The following is a 16780-nucleotide window of genomic DNA, read 5'->3' on the forward strand; positions in this document are numbered from 1 at the left end:
TTTGCCAATACTTGTTGGCCATTAGTGAAGTCCCTTAGCCCAAACGAATCAGACCCTCTGCCTTTTACAACCCCTGTTGGGAAAGAAAATCAAGAACGACATAATCTTCTGAAAGGAGTAACATCATCACAACAGAAAGCACACAAGCTGAAACATTTCTATCAAAAGTTCGTACAGTTAGCGGGCCAAGATAATGACATTTCAATTTCGACAATTAATTTAAATCAGGTCCTTTGACTACCAGAACCTATTAAATCTAAACCTGACAACAGAGGACCAATCCTATTGTAAAAACTCAATATCGCATCAAGGACAGAGCCCCAGAGCTAACTCCCCATTGCTAGAGCTAAGAGTTTTTAGATTAGATTACTTACAGTGTGGAAACAGGCCCTTCGGCCCAACAAGTCCACACCGCACCCACCGAAGCGCAACCCACCCATATCCCTACACTTACCCCTTACCTAACACTACGGGCAATTTAGCATGGCTAATTCACCTGACCTGCACATCTTTGGAGTGTGGGAGGAAACCGGAGCACCCGGAGGAAACCCACGCAGACACGGGGAGAACGTGCAAACTCCACACAGAGAGTCGCCTGAGACGGGAATTGAACCCAGATCTCTGGCGCTGTGAGGCAGCGTGCCACCGTGCTGCCCACCGTGTCTAGTCCTCAGCACTCGACAGCGAAATCCGCCCTGACAGTCATCTGTGAATGAGTCAGCATCATTTACAAAAAAACCAGAAGGGCAGGAATTGGAGGAGACATTCCTGACAAAAGATTCAATAGAAGGATGAATAGAATATCCTGGAAGACATGTAACCTGGCTGTAATCTGAGAAACTAAATTCTATTTCTTGTTATATTAGTGGGTCTTGTATTTATTGGAACAGCAAGAATCCTGTTTTATGCCAGAATTGTCAGTAGTTCGAAGGGATTTATTTGGTTTGTTAATAGTTTAGTTCAGTTGTTCTCCATTCAAATTGGATACGTAAATTACTTTTCCTTGATTTTAAAGTGACAGGGATTTATTTTTGTTTTTAAGACTAGAGCAGATGACACCACTTTCCACACTAATTTTATAGATTATAGGGCAATGCACTCCTCTTTTGGTGTTTCGGTTTGAGATCTCAGAGAGGGAAGGGGATTCAGCATTCGCTTTATAACAGTATTGATGTGCCGTCCTGCTGAATGCAAAGGAGTCATTATTAATCCGAGCCTCTCACTCTGGTTGTGGGTGAATCGCTTTAATTTGAATACTGACTCAAACTGCACAGACAACCAACTGTTGAAACAATGATTTACACTTTATTGTAGGTAGCAACCGAAAAATAAAATCCCTCAAGTGAGCAAGTTCAGCCTCTCTCTCCCCACGAACCTCCCCCACCCCCCTCCCCACCCCCCGCCAACCCCACCCCGCCATCTTGGCTATCACCCAAGTGATGGTGGAATTTAACATTGTTTCCACCAACAGTGCCCATCTCTGGAACTTTACAGGGGTTTGATGCAGTGTTGTTCTTCCAAGTACTGCTGCTAAACCATTCTGGAGTTGATTTCTGGTGGAGTTCCCTCACTTTCAAATTTGTGGTGTCACGTTTCTTTAGATTCTGACACCACCTCCCCACAATTCTGGAGACCTCAGGTCTGTAGCTTACCTTCTTATCCTTGAGGGGTTTCCACCTGTTTGAAACAGCCTGTCCTGCGATTAACCCGTTTACGACAAGGCCTTCCTTCTACAGGCAGAATTAATTGTCCTTTTGCCACACATTTATTAAACACCATTATCTCATCTGTCCAAAGAAACAGCTCATTGTTTTGCCTCCTCCTTCCCAGCGATAGTTAATGTATGTTATTTGTTAACTCCTTTGTAGCAGTTTCTCATTGGCCCTTTCGTTTCTTGGTTCAGAAAGATTTATTGCTGCCTCATGAAGTTATCAAAGTTCTGGAGTTTACAGGACCACACCACATTCCTCTCTGCCTCCTCCAGGAATAATGATTGCTCCTGAGATACTCGCAATTCCTGACATTACTTGGTATCCCCAAATACAATCCATATGTCAGGAAATCACTGGTGCTGCCCTGACACCAGACAGTCACTGATGGAACAGAAGGATTTGGGAAGAAAATTCAGAAATCCGAAATGCAAAGAGATTTGAGAGTTCAAGTCTAGGATTTTCTCAAAGTAAACTTTCCCCTGCAACTGCTGAATGTGTGACACCAGCCCATTTACCTGCTCCCTCCTCGCTATCCAAGGGGCCAAACTTACCTTCCAGGTGAAGCGGCACTTTACCTGAACTACCCACAACCCAGTCTACTGCATTTGCTGCTCACAATGTGGCCTCATCTACATTGGGTAAAACGAAGCATAAACTGGGTGACTGCTGCACAGAACATCTACGTTCTGCCGGCAAAAAAGACCCTGAGCTTCCAGTTGCCTGCCAATTCCACACCCCACCCTGTTCCCTGGCCAACATCTCTGTCTCAGGTTTGCTGTATTGTCCCAGCGAAGCTCAGCACCAGCAGAACGAAGAACACCGAATATTACACTTGGGGACCATACATCCCTCCGGTACCAATACCGAACTCAGTACTTCTAGGGCCTGAACTCCATAGTATCCCCAGCCCTTCCACACACACCAAGCCTTGTTATCACATAGTCTGTCATTCCACACTACTTAGCCACGAACAGTCTCCATTAACAGTTATTCACCCTCCCACACAGATCGTTATCAACACCTTTTTCTGTCCAACAGATCTTCCTTCGCTTTGGGCTCTGTCCTGATCTCCGCCTTCCTCCCACAATATCTCCTGAATATAAACCGACATTTTCCCAATCACCATCTGTTCTGTGGAAGGGTCACCGGCAACTCCTGTTTTTTGTTCCTGATATACAGCATCCGCAGTTCTTTCAGATTTTTATTGAGAGAGAGTTGGAAATTGTTGAGAGAGACAGAAAGAGAGGGGGGAGAGACAGAACAGACATAAACGTAAAATCATTGTAATGCGATCACTTCCCTTAAGCATGAATAGAGGCTATCAGCTGCTCGTGAGCTTGTGGCGCAACGGTAGCGCGTCTGACTCCAGATCAGAAGGTTGCGTGTTCAAATCACGTCAGGCTCACTGCAATCAACTTCTTACATTTCACATCAAGAAAGGAGCACGTTCACTCCGTATATCTGTTAAGCCAAATCTTCTTTGCGGAAACTTTCGATCACCCGTGAATCTTTGCTGTCAGTTTGATTTGTGAACACTGTGTCAGAGAGGTGGTGTGCCCATTGTTTGGGTAAATGCTCAGCTCCCCGCAATGTGAGAAGTAAAACACAAACTGTTCATCACGGGATTTAAACAAAGTTGGTGACCGTGGGGTGTGAATAACATCATACTGATATTTTTACAACATAATCTAGAGATTGCCATCTAGGTTTTAGTCACATCAAACTGCCACACAATGATGTTATGACCTCAGTAAACAATAATAACGTGAAGATCGCTGGGATAATGTTCTACATCCGACTGCAATATAAACACAGATCAGTGTTTCCAGTTTTGGTGGAACAAAAGACATCGTATTGGTAGATAATTACAGTTAGTGCAAACACAGCTAGCCATCGATAAATATTAATCCTGTTCACTTCAATGGCCAAATTTCAATTCAGAAACCAAGTGCACTCGGCTGCTTGTAACATAGACAACATGACAAAATGGCTCATAGGAGGAGAAATGGGACATTGAGGAGAGGTGAAATGTTTGCTTTAGTCACCTCCACAATTGTTAGAAAAACAGGTTGAAAGGATTCTTAAAAGGTGTCTGAAGTAGTGGTGTAGCATAACACTTCAGACAGCGTAAAGTGGAAGACCACTTTCTAGTGGAAGAAAAAGACATTCCTTATTTCTGAAAGAACTGGGAAACAGAAGAGGGGATGAAATCTGACTTGGGAGCTATTTCCTATTTGTTGAGGATGTTGCTTCATCACAGTCTTGGTTTAGAGCATAAGCTCTTCATCAGGAATAAAGGGTGGCCCAAGGGGGCTGAGAGATAAATAGGAAGGAAGTGGGGCTGGAGGGAAGGCAGCTGGGAGTGCAATAGGTAGATGGAGGTAGGGATTGATGGTGATAGGTCAGAGATGAGGGTGGAATAAATAGGTGAGAAGCAAGGTGGACAGGTATGACAGGTCAAGAGGTTGGTGTCTAATTGGAAGGTTGGATCTGGGACAAGGTGGGGGAGAGGAAATAAGGAAACTGATGAAAACTGCATTGATACCATGTAGTTGGAGGGTCCTAAAGCAGAAGTTGAGGTGTTTTTCCTACAAGTGTCGGGTAGCAAGAGGTTGGCAGTGGAGGAGGCCCAGGACTTGCATGTCCTTGGTGGAATGGGAGGGGGAGTTAAAGTGGTAAAAACAATGACTGCAGATGCTGAAAACCAAATACTGGAATAGTGGTGCTGGAAGAGCACAGCAGTTCAGACAGCATCCAACGAGCAGCGAAATCGACGTTTCGGGCAAAAGCCCTTCATCAGGAATAAGGCAGTGAGCCTGAAGCGTGGAGAGATAAGCAAGAGGAGGGTGGGATAAAGTGTTCAGCCACAGGGCGGTGTGTCGGTTAGAATTGGAGTCCAAGAGTTGTTCCCTGAAATATTCGGTTAGTTGGCATCCAGTTTCCCCAGTGTGGTTGAGACCATATTGCGAGCAATGGACATAATCTTATAAATAGATTGCATAAGTCTTAGCCTGCCAGAATTATTTTCTTTTATTAAATTAAAGAAAATTTTTATTCAATTGGATGACTGCATGAAACGGTTTGTTGGTCAGATTTGAATCATCACTCCCAAATGAGCCGATGCCATGAATATCAGTGAACTGCTCTTTTTGTTAAAAACCACAAGTTCTTGATTTATTTTCACAACTTACTGGTATTCACACCTGCACATTCAATGTCAAACTCTGACATCAGAAATTAAATTACAGCATTAATTTTGACTTGAAATATTCGAACAAACAAATTAATAGCACACAGTGAATCGCAAGTCTGATTAATCTGAAATTAAATTTGACCAAAAAAATATAAAATCAAGATGGGAGATAAGAAATGGGGGAAGGGCAGAAGGCGAGAAATGCAGCATCATAGAAAGTGCTCCCCCAGAGTGTGCATTTTATCAACTACCACTGCTAAATATAAACACTCTGATATGATCCTTCGGTTTTAATGTAAACCATAGCCCCATACAGTAGGTACCATTTAAATGAGTTAAAAATGCAAGCATTGAGCAAATCCAGCTTCCAGCCTTACCCCCCCCCTCCCCCCCGCCGCCCCCTCTCGCTTATTGGAGCTTAGACCATCCTCCAGCGCCGGGGGGTTGTTGAACTCCTGGGCTCCAGCGGCCACGCCTCCACTGAAGAAGCTTTGGGAAGCAGATGCAAAGGCAAGATACAGAACAGAGAACCTTTGTATATGAAAGCAGCTTACAGAGACATTGAGCAATAGAATCACATGGTTTTTACCCATCGTCCTCTGGGTTATCTACCCAGCACACTCACGCAGCACTACTCTACTTCTGTGCTCCCAGCAGCTGGTTCGTGGATCAGTTTAAAGTAGGTCCTATATCTCTGATTACATCGGTACACAAGGCAGTGAAGAAAGGTTTCAGCACACTGGCCTTCATCAGTTCGGGAATTGAGTATAGATGTTGGCAAGTTATGTTGCAGGAATACAGGACGTTGATGAGGCTGCACCTGGAATATTGTGATCAGTTTTGGTCCCCTTGGTGTTCTGACTTCTGACTTCTTCAACTCTGGGTTTGTGTTGAACTTGATGGGATACTTTGTCCAACTCAGCATGTTTAAACAGTATCTCTCAGAGGGATTCATCTGAAACTTTTCAGGAGGTGATCTCAACAAGATTGAACTATTCAAAGTTACTTGGACTCTATTTTAAACTTACATCAGGACCAGTAGTCAGAGACACTTACAGCATGGAAACAGACCCTTTGGTCCAACTTGTCCATGCTGACCTGATATCCTATATTAATCTAGTCCCATTTGACAGCACCTGACCCATATACTCTGGCAGCTCATTTCATATATATACCACCCTCTGCATGAAGAAGTTGTCCCTTTAATTTGTTTCGCCTCTTACCCTAAACTTATGCTCTCTAGTTCTGGACTCCCCTGCTCAAGGAAAGGACATTGTCTATTACACTGTCCATGCCCCTCATGATTTTATAACCGCTATTAGGTCACTTCTCTGCCTCCGATGCTCCAGTGAAAACAACCCCATGCTATTCAGCCGCTCCCTGCAGCTCAAACCCTCCAGCCCCCAGCAACATTCATGTAAATCCTTTCTCATAGATAAGTCACTCTTTCAGTCATGAAGAAGGGTTAATACCCAAAACGCTGACTACTCCACATCCTCGTGCTGCCTGGCTTGCTGTATTCTCCAAACCCCCGGCTTGCCAACTTCGGGTTGCAATATGTAGTGGCTCAGTGAATACCACTGCAGCCTCACAGTGCCGGGGACCCAGATTTGATTGCAGCCTTGGGTGGCTGTCTGTGAGGAATTTGCACTTTCCCCCAATGCCTGAGTGAGTTTTCTCTGGGTGGTCCTGTTTTCTTCCATAAACCAAAGATGTGCAGGTCATGTGGATGGGCCATGCTTAATTGCCCATAGAGTTAGGTACATTAGTCAGAGGGAAATGGGTCTGGATGGGTTACTCTTCGGAGGGTCGATGTGGACTTGTTGGAATGAATGGCCTGTTTCCACACTGTAGCTAATCTCATCCAATACTTCTGTTACTAACGAATGGCAGAGTAGGCCAAACTTCTTCTCCGATGGTCTGCGATCTTAGGTTTCTCTGGTTCATTTCATTGGCAATGTGCAGTCCCGGGCTCAATGAGCAACAGTGTCCACTGAAGGCAAAGCTCATAGAATCATAGCACCCCCACAATGTGGAAAAACAGGTCCTTCAGCCGAACACATCTGCACTGATCTTCCGAAAACTAACCAACTCAGATCCATTTTCCTACCCTCCATAACTTGCACACAGACTCCCAAGGGTGGAATTGTTCCTGGGTTCCTGGTGCCATGAGGCAGCAGTGCTAACCCTGAGCCATCATGGAGTTGTGATTGTGGGGTGTCGGGAAGGCAATTGCAGTCCAGCAGAAGACTAAAACAGCCCACCTACTCTCCCACTGCACCCACTGTCAGAACTGGCAGGAGGTTCAGACCTGGGAGGTGACTGAAGGCATCATCACTGGTAGGATCTGATTGCTGGGAGAGCTGGTGCTCCCGCTGGTGCTTCCGCAAGTTGTAGTAAAACATGAACCTCTTCCCACACTCGGACCAGCTGGAGGGCATCTCCCAGGTGTGGGCACATTGGTGCTTCAGTAGGGCAAAGGAATTGCTGAAGGCTTTCCCACACTTAGGGCAGCAGAATGATCTCCCCTCCTCCGCCACTCTCCCCCACCCCCCAAACCCCCGTGTGGTCCAGCTGGTGATTCAGCAGTGTGGAGGAGCAGGTAAAGACCTTCCCACATTCGGGGCAGGAGAACGGCTTCTCCCCGGTGTGGATAGACTGGTGCCTCAGCAGGGCCGAGGAATTGCTGAAGGCCTTTCTGCACATAGGGCAACTGAACGACCTCTCTACCATTTGGACACACCAATGGGCCAGTATGTCGGAGGAAAGAGCAATGCCCCTCCTGCAGTTGGGGCAGAAGAACGGCCTCTCAGTGTGGACCCACTGGTGTCTCAACAGGTGGGAAGAACTGCTGAAGGCCATCTCGCACTTTGGGCCAGAGAACAGCCTTCCCCGGTGTGGACCAACTGGTGCGTCAGCAGGGCATGGGAATCATTGAAGCCCTTCCTACACTCAGGGGAACAGAAGGGCCTCTTCCCCTCTATGGGCCCATTGGTGCTTCAGAACCCTTTCAAATTTCACAAAATCCTTCTGATTGGAGGGACACCAGAATTGCACACAATATTCTAAAAGTGGTCTCACCAATGTCCTGTACAGCCACAACATAACTTCCCAACTCCAATTCAGGCAGCATTCAAGCAGCTTCGAAATCGACGTTTCCGGCAAAAGCCCTTCGTCAGGAATAAAGGCAGTGAGCCTGAAGCATGGAGACATAAGCTTATCTCTCCATGCTTCAGGCTCACTGCCTTTATTCCTGACGAAGGGCTTTTGCCTGAAACGTCGATTTCGAAGCTACTTGGATGCTGCCTGAACTGCTGTGCTCTTCCAGCACCACTAATCCAGAATCTGGTTTCCAGCATCTGCAGTCATTGTTTTTACCTTCCCAACTCCAATACTCAGTCAGAGGATTGGGAACGCTTTCAAAACCAACAAAAAACAAACAGGAATAAATGGAGGGAAAAACCGAATTTTTGAGAGTGAGCTTGGAAGCATCACTGAGAAATCGGCGAAATGGGTTTATTGGGGACGCGTTCTCCTTAAATACACTATATACGTATTTCTCTTGTGGTCTTCGTAGTTTCTCTGTGCTGCGGTGTGTAGTGGCTGGTTGAAATAATGTCCTGATGCAGCTTCGTTTGTGTGTGTTGGGATGATTGCTTCTGTGTTTAAGCATTTGGTTTGTGTGTGTTGTTTTTCTGTAGATGCTAGTTTGAAGTTCCCCATTGACTGTTCGCTCTACTGTGACATCTGTGCTTCAGATGCAGTTTATTGTTGTTCTCCTCTTTTTCAAACTAGGAGCCCCCCTCAGGCCATAGTCTCACGACTTGGAACACCAATGTACAGACTAGTCAAAGACCTCCACTGAGGACTAAAACACCAAGTCGAAGATTCATGCCACTCCATTTACTCCATCCAAGAATTCCCGAACACCAAAGACACGAAGATAGCAGAGGATGGAATAATGTTGTCCTTTGACATAACAGCCCTGTTCACATCCATTAACATCAACGTGAACAAAGAAAACTGAAGACACTACTCGAAGAACTAAAGACGAAAACACAGAACCAACTTCAGCAGCAAAGATAACACTGTTAACCTCGTGGAACTGTGCCTTACCACCCACTTCATATTCAGTAACAAGCCCTACAAACAAATCAACGAAACGCCCATGAAACACTTCTGTCATCAAAAAAATGAAACAAATTAGAGGAAACGTACAACACCATCAACAATCTCCTTACTGGCATAAAATTCACAAAAGAGGAGAACAACAACAAAGTGCCATTTCTAGATGTCACAGTCGACCGAACAATCAATGCTAAATTCAAAATAGCCTCTACAGGAAAACAGCACACGCGAACCAAGTCCTTAGGTACAGAAGTAATCATCTCTGCACATACAAACAAATCTGAACGAGGGCACTGTTTCAACGAAACACGACACACTGCAGCACCCAGTGACTCCGAAGACCAATAAGTAACTGTACAGCGCTTTTAAGGAGAATGGATAGCCAAGCAACACGCTGAAAATTGCTACCCTGACCGGGAATTAAACCCGGGCCGCAGCGGTGAAAGCGCCGAATCCTAACCACTAGACCACCAGCTAGACATAGGCAAAGTTTGACAGCTCTCCTGAAAATTGCTTCCCTGCCCGGAAGTCGAACCCGGGTCACCAAGTTAGAAGGCGAACACCAATGTCATTTCGTGTATCCATTGCTCCCGATGCGGTCACCTCTACATTGGGGAGACTGGAGCCCCGCCACAGATTCAAGTCACAGCGTTTGAGGGAACATCTCCAGGACACCCGCAACAATCAACCCCATTGCCCTGTGGCCCAACATTTCAACTTCCCCTTCCCACTCTGCCAGGGACATGCATGTCCTGGGCCTCCTCCATCGCTGCTCCCTCCCCACCCGATGCCTGGAGGAAGAACGTCCCAACTTCTGCCTCGGATACATTCATCCCCAGAGCATCAATGTGGTCTGCACCAGTTTCCTCATTTCCCCTCCCTCCACCTTACCTCAGTTCCAACCTTCCAGCTGAGCGCTGTCCTCATGACCTGTCCTACGTGCCAATCTCCCTCCCCACCTATCCGCTCCACCCTCCTCTCTGATCTGTCACCTCCATCCCCACCCCGATTCACCTATTGTACTTTTTGCTACCTTCGGCCCAGCACAACCCACCCCCAATTTATCTCTCCACTCTGGAGGGGTCCTGCTTCTATTCCTGATGAAGGGCTTTTGCCCGAAACATTGATTTTCCTCCTCGTCGGAAGCTGTCTGACCTGCTGTGCTTTTCCAGCACCACTCTGATCTAAACTCTGGTTTCCAGCATCTGCAGTCCTCACTTTTGCCTACCCAATAAACCCAGTGTGCCGATTTCACATCAACAAACTGACACAAGCAGACACAACGTCTGCAGAAACCTTAGCCACATTACTTTACATTAAAGACATCTGGGAAATGATGTCCAGACAATTCAACCCTCTCAGCATCATGGTAGCCCACAAACCGACCAACTCACTTAAACAGGGGCTAATGAACCTGAAATACCCGATACAAACAACCAGCAAACGAATGTTATTTACAAAATACTATACAAGGAAATATATACATGAACTCTGCCTCACAGTTCTCTGTGGCAAGAAATGCTGGGATAAGAAAAGGAAGATTTTTTTTAGCCGAAACGAATCGGCACTGACTGGACAGCCATTTAAAATCAACGCTGTCAGCCCAGGATGGAAGACCCGAAGGGATGTACCGTGTTCTTATTTCCTGAAGATTTACAAAGCTGAGACTGGGTTTTGGTGTTTGTTCCCTTTCCACTCCCAAGAGCCGCAGTGTTGGGGCGGTGAGTTGGGGAAAGTGAAATGTGCCCGTGAGCAGCGTGTGGGACTATTTCAGCTTCCCCTCCTCTGACAGCGCTATGACTTGACTCTAATGTTCTCAGGGACACTTACTGACGCGACACAGTGAAACGAGTCTCATTCCCGCAGTTCAGGAATTCAAACCGTATGCCGGCTTCAGGACAATGAGAAAGATTAATTGGGGTGTGTGAAGAAGCTGTGAGCTGCATTTCAAACAGGTAGGTGGAGTCAGATGCGTCATCCATTGCGCCCCTGTCACTGTGCGGATCTGACGCCGCCATGCTGCAGAGTTCTGACGTTAACACGGACATGCGCAGCAATGGGAACATTCACAATGTGAACAACCAAAGATAATCACCGTCACTGCTTCCCTTCCATAGTCCCAACTTTGTGAAGCAGTATCTTTCACTGGCAAATAAAACACCTTTGTCCTCAGGTGCCTGCTTAACTTCGATTACGACTTCACGCCCCTCACTGTTCGATGTCATTTCCAAACTCTTGGCTCATCGCCTCAATAGCAGCTCTGTGGGTATCTGCTTGTTCCACCCTGACAGGCAGTGGGCTACAAATTCCCGACCAGTCCCAATGTGATTGAAATACTTCAACCCCTCCACTGATTTGCATCTTTAAAAAAACCGTGGAGTAATCTCCCTTTCTTTTTGACGTCGTTTCTCAACTGTAGTCGGCAGGGTTCACACCAGCGTGGGGAAACCGCAATGGATTTCATGTCCATCGCATTCACCACTCGGCCCACCAATACAGAACCACACTGACAGCTTCATTTCCCAGGTCTCTCTGCCTGTGGAGCTGAGAAAAAGTGAATCCTTGCAGAGTTTGTTTGAATGCAATCACTTCTCAGGTTTCGAAAGGGTTAAATTTCTGCAAATGGCGAGTCTGCGTGTTTCATCCCGGTAGATGAAATGGACGTTCAGTTCAAAACAAAAACAGAAATTGCAGGAACAACTCCGCAGGTCAGGCAGCATCTGTGGAAAGAGAATCAGAGACAACATTTCAGAACTCGTTTTTTTCCTCAAGCAGGTCCAGCCAAACCTGCTGAGTTTCTCCAGCAGTTTCGCTTTCTGTCTCGGATTCTCAGCATCCGCAGTCATTTATGTTAGAAATTCAATCAATTCAGAAACCCCTTTGTGCTGCCTCAGTGGAATAGATTTCCGTTTGGGAAACATTTTCCTGACACCATTAAAAACGTGCACTTTCGTAGCCAAGAAAGCGGTAGGAGCGAGAACAAGTAACACGCTGTCGCTGGTTGGTCTCGAACCACCAACTTTTCGGTTAACAGCCGAACGCGCTGACCAATTGCGCCACAGAGACAGGTCCAAGAGCTCCGTGCACAGTGTCTTTGAGGAACCTACTAATCAATTCATAATTCAACCCGCCCCGCCCAAAATTACCATTGTCTTCTATCAGTTTTACTTTTCCATAATAAAGCCTTGGACATTCATTGTGGAGACATGGGGACAGCCTGATCCCACCATCTGCAGGCACATCCATGTCACGAGGAACGAGCTCTCCACCACCGGGGCCATCGCCCTCCGAGCCTTTCAGTGTTTGCCTCTTCCTGAATTTTCTCATTGGCCCCGAGCCGAGAAGGGGTTTGAATTCCTGATGTGCAGAGAATTCTTTCAATGTCTCGGATCAGTTCAGGTCCCGAGAATATAGGAGTCAATCAGCCTCTTAAACAAGGGGATGGTGTCTGGACTGTCTCTGCTCAGTCCGTCAGTTCATCCTTCATTCTCCTCTAATTCCACTTCCCAAAGAGTTTCGAAAGATTCACAAAGCTGGAGACTGGGATTTGTGTTTTACTTCCTGAACATTTTTCCACCTGCTAACTGACGATATTTTGACACAACCTCTTCCCCATTGTAACATTTGCATCATGTCCAGGGATGAGCAATTTCCAATCCCAAGTTTGGGAATGTTCTCTTTGGAGCAAAGAAGGTTAACTGGAGATTTCCAGGGGCTGTTGTCAATGATGGGAGAAGACGTGGTGTGAATGGGTAGGTTAATGATCAGAAGAACCTATTGCCACTGACTAGGGTCAGTGACCAGAGGACAGGGATTGAAGTTCTTTAATGGAAAGCAGCATTTGTGTCAAACAAACACAGCGAATATTGCAGAAAGCCAACGGGTCGAGCAGCATCCGTGGAAAGGGAAACAGAGCTGACGTTTTGAGTGTGCTACGGTTTTTGTTCAGAACTCAGTCTTTTGCCTCTTCCCGAAGTTGGTCCAGGTCTGTGTCTCAATTGGCAAACACATGGCAAGTGCAGTTCCGCAATGTGAAGTTATAGCCTTTGCTGTTTAAAAAAAATAGCAGTGCATTGTTAAAATGATTATATCTTGGAATGTGGAGAAAGTGAGGACTAGAGGTGAAAGTCGAAAAATGTGGCACTGGAAAAGCACAACAGGTCAGGCAGCATCTGAGGAACAGGACAGTGAACGTTTCGGGCACAAGTCCTTCATCAGGAATGATGTATGGATGCACTAAGGGGTCTCAGAGTCCCTCCACACCAGTCAATGCCAGCTGTCGGGCAGATGCAGCAGGCAATGAGCAAGGCAAGTGGTATATTACGAAGAGGAATTGAGTTCAGAAGTGGGGTCATTGAACATATTCAACGCGAAGTTCATCTGAGTTTTGAACAACAAAGAAGTGGATGCTTATAGGGGGAGGTAAGAAAATGGTTTTAAGACCAGTACAGATCAGTCACAGAGTCAGACAGTACTGAACAGACCCTTCATCCAACTAGTCCATGCTGAGTATGTTCTCAAACTAAACTCGTCCCACCTACCAGTGTTTGGCCCATAACCCTTCCAACCTTTCGTATTCATGCACTTATCCAAATGTCTTTTGAACGTCGTAACTGTACGTGTATAAAATCATGAGGGGCATGGATAGGATTAATAAACAAAGTCGTTTCCTGGGGTGGGGGTGTCCAGAAGGAGAGGGCATGGGTTTCGCGTTAGAGGGGAAAGATACAAAAGAGATCTAAGGGGCAACTTTTTGACGCAGAGAATGGTACGTTTATTGAATGATCTGCCAGAGGAAGTGTTGAAGGCTAGTACGATTGCAACAATTAAAAGGCATTTGGGTAGGTGTATGAATAGGGAGTGTTTGGAGGGATATGGGGCCGTGTGCTGTCAGGTGGGACTAGATTGGGTTGTGATAGTTGGTCAGCATGGACAAGTTGGATCAAACAGTCTGTTTCTATGCTGTCCATCTCTACCTCAATGTTAAACATACTCAGTGACCTGGCCTCCACAGTTTTCTGTGACAATGAATTCCATAGATTCACCACTCTCTGGCTAAAGAAGTTTCTCCTAATCTCCATTCTCCCTTTATGCTAAGGCTATGCCCATGGGTATTAGTCTCTCCTCCCAATGAAAACATCTTCCCAATGTCCACTCTGTCCAGGCCGTTCAATGTTCTGTACGTTTCAGTTAGATCTCCCTTGAATGTGGGCCTGTTAATCAGCATGAATCAAACACTTCAGGATGAGGACATCCGTGATTAGACTCAACAAATTGAGAATGGAGGGTGAGAGTGTGGGGTGGAGATTTTCAGCTTTTAGGGAATAAGGTTGGAAAGAAAGTTTAATATAAATTATAATTGATCAGATGAGCCAATGGGCCAAGGAGTAGTGGATGGAGTTTAATTTAGACAAATATGAGCTGTTGTATTTTGATGAGGCAACTCAGGGCAGGACCTATGCGGTTAATGGTAAATTAATGGAATTCTGTGCTCAAAGAAGCAGTAGAGGCAGCTTCATTAAGACACTGTTGGATGGGTTTTTTTTTGTGTAGTAAGGGAATTAAGGGAAGTTGGGATAATGCAATTAGGAGGAGCTGAAACGATTGATCGATCCGCCATGATTGTAATGAATGGCGGAGCAGGGTCGATGGGCCAAATGGCCTACTCCTTCTATTACTTTGAAACGATCACCCTGCGTTTCCCATGGCTAACCCACCTCACCTGCACATCCCTGGACACTAGGCAATTTAGCATAGCCAATCGAAATCAAGAGCAGTGAGCAATGTAGTGATGTGGAAACCAAACACCAGAGAATGAGAGAAAGGGACAAGGAGAATAAATGTATGAGCAATCAAAGCTGGATTCTCACCATCACAAAAAATAAAACTAAAAGCTGCATTGTAAAAAAAGCGAATTGATTGACTGCACACATTGAAGAGAATAATTATGATCTGAGACTCCTTACAGAGATATGGCTTCAGAATGACAAGGATTGGATCCGGAATATAGAGGGGAGATGTGGCATTCAAGTCGAGTGAGAGGCTCAGTAAAGGTAGAGGGTGGGCACTGCTAATCAAAGCACTGATAACATGGTAGTTTGGTGTCAGCTCGGATTTCAGGTCCTGATTTCTCTGTCCTCTGATCTCCCTGTTCCCACAGAGTTAAATGTTGTCTGTTCTCAGCTCTGCTAGATTTCTGTTGAAGCTTTGACCCCCTTTCACACCTTCTGGAGCAACAAAATATTCTGAGCCTCCTGGAAATGACACCTTATCTGTTCCCCTCCTGATTTTAAAAATCTCGATAAAGTTATCTGTCAACTTCCTCGGCTCTGTTGGAAAAATGTCCCAGCTTCTTCTTAATTCAAACCCTCCATTCCCAGCAACACGCTGGCAAAGTAAGGAATAGGGAATTGCATCAAATCACATAAATGTACTGTCTGAAATAATCGAGCTGTGCTCTGGCCTGAGATATTGAGAGTCCCTGGTGTAAGTAATTACGAATGCAATAATTTTGGTCACAGAATTGAACAATCATTTTGCAACAAAGGGGTCTACTTTGATAAGGAGGTAGCGGTCATTTCTAGGGTAAGGGAACAGTTTGTAGATCAGGGAGATGAAGTTCCAGACACTTGTGAAGGGCTAGAATTGAATTTGATAAATAAGACAAAGAACTGTGGATGCTGGAAATCTGAAACAAAAACTGAGAACACTGGAAAAACTCAGCAGGACTGGAAGCATCTGTGGAGAGAAAGCAGAGTTAAAATTTCGAGTCCAACAACTCCTCTTCAGGATTCTGAAATAGTTTAAGCCTGGCAGTAAGTTCAGGTAACCTTTACTGCGACCCAACTTTGTTACAGCTTCAGATCTCCACATCACAAGGCGTACAAAAAGTAGCTTTTCTTTAAAAAAAAGCACCTCAAGCTCAAAGTGCGCATACTCACCTCCCACTCCCCCCACCACACTTTCTTTATTATTGGTTCGTTCAGTTGTCCCTTTGTAACTGGATCCTTCGTACAGCCGGGTAAAGCATGCAGCTGGGACGACTGAGTGAATCCTTTCGCGCAACGGCAGTTTCCATCACTGAAAAGGACATGAATGAATCAGATGGGTTTTTGCCCTCTAAAAACGGTTTCATCCTTAGATTCTGAAGTCCAGATTACTGACCGAATCCCAATTCTGCCGTCTGCTGCGACGGGATTCGAACCTGAGAATCCCCAGAGCTGGGCTGTTAGCGGCGATCGGCCATCGCCCCTTCCATCCCCCTGCAATGGCACGTGAACGCGCTGGTGCCTTCACAGGTGGGAGGAGCAGGTGAAGCTCTTCCGGCACTGACAGCAGGTGAACGGCCTCACTCCGGTGTGGACCCACTGGTGGGTCAGCAGTGCAGCTGACTGAGTGAACCCCCTTCCGTACATGGGGCACGTGAATGGCTTCTCTCACTTGTGGACCCATTCGTGCGTCTCCAGATGGCTGATCCGACTGAAGCCCTTCCTGCACACCGAGCAGGTGAATGGCCTCTCCCCGCTGGGAATACGTCTGTGGGTTTCCAACACGGATGGGGAAGGGAATCCTTTCCCTCAGTCCCCACATTTCCAAAATTTCTCCATTGGTGGAGCTTTCCTTGTGTTGGTCTGGGTTTGAAATTACAATCAGAACGGGGACATAGTCTTTCCCACTGTGAGGGATGAGACTTTGATTCCCCAAAGCTGAGTAAATGGTGTAAAGCACTTTTCACAGTCAGCGCACT

At 46.0% G+C, this 16780-nt stretch overlaps 1 non-coding gene across 1 annotated transcript; it reads left to right on the plus strand.

Annotated features, from left to right (window-relative positions):
* The first annotated feature begins 3045 nt into the window (after positions 1 to 3045).
* On the plus strand, positions 3046 to 3117 carry trnaw-cca (transfer RNA tryptophan (anticodon CCA)). Its single transcript has one exon. It is a non-coding gene; the product is annotated as a tRNA-Trp (tRNA).
* The last annotated feature ends 13663 nt before the right edge of the window (positions 3118 to 16780 follow it).

This window comes from Chiloscyllium punctatum, chromosome 36 (assembly GCF_047496795.1).
Source record: "Chiloscyllium punctatum isolate Juve2018m chromosome 36, sChiPun1.3, whole genome shotgun sequence".
In the NCBI taxonomy this organism is placed as follows: domain Eukaryota; kingdom Metazoa; phylum Chordata; class Chondrichthyes; order Orectolobiformes; family Hemiscylliidae; genus Chiloscyllium; species Chiloscyllium punctatum.